The sequence below is a fragment of the Penaeus monodon genome, chromosome 27 (assembly GCF_015228065.2).
Source record: "Penaeus monodon isolate SGIC_2016 chromosome 27, NSTDA_Pmon_1, whole genome shotgun sequence".
NCBI lineage: Eukaryota > Metazoa > Arthropoda > Malacostraca > Decapoda > Penaeidae > Penaeus > Penaeus monodon.
In genome coordinates this window covers 24,780,391-24,781,079 of record NC_051412.1, presented here as the reverse complement: position 1 = coordinate 24,781,079, position 689 = coordinate 24,780,391, and positions in this window count along the sequence as shown.

Below are 689 nucleotides of genomic sequence, written 5' to 3'. Positions count from 1 at the left end.
AGTTTTATTTGACTTTTAGATCCTGCCCAAGTAATTAGCGGAAAGGCCTTTGTTGGCCAAGGCAAAACTAATGCAATACATCTGAGATAATGCTATTGCGTTAATTTGCAGAAGCTGTAATTTCAGTGGCGAGGCCAATTTATAGTTAGTGGCAAAAAGTAAAATTAAGGGTGTTCACTAATAAAAAAGAATCACATATGTATCACATGAATGTTCATTTTTCGAAATTATAGCACGAGACAGCTTTAACGAATAGAACAATTCTAGAAATAGAAATAACCGTACCATACATATTGTTATTGCATAAGACGTCTTTTACGGTTTATAAAAAAAATGTTCTCACAGCTCTCTTTCTCTCTCTTGACGGGAAATTGTTTGATATTTTATTTCTCACTCATCATGGATGTTAATATGTCAGTCAAACACAAATAAGGAGATGATTGACCTTCACTGTCAACATTTAGACACTTTCTTACCGCAGTAACAATTCGAATGTAAACTTTAGATTTAGTTGGAAAATATTAATGTCTATCTCCATTGATATCATCCTATGGTAATCAGACTTCTGTTCCAACAACGACTGTACTTAGATATTGGATCAACGGTGTACTTTGACAATTATATTCGCTATAGACAGTACGGAAAGAAATACTGTAAAATATTCATGGAAAGTTTTCTTCATTAAGCTC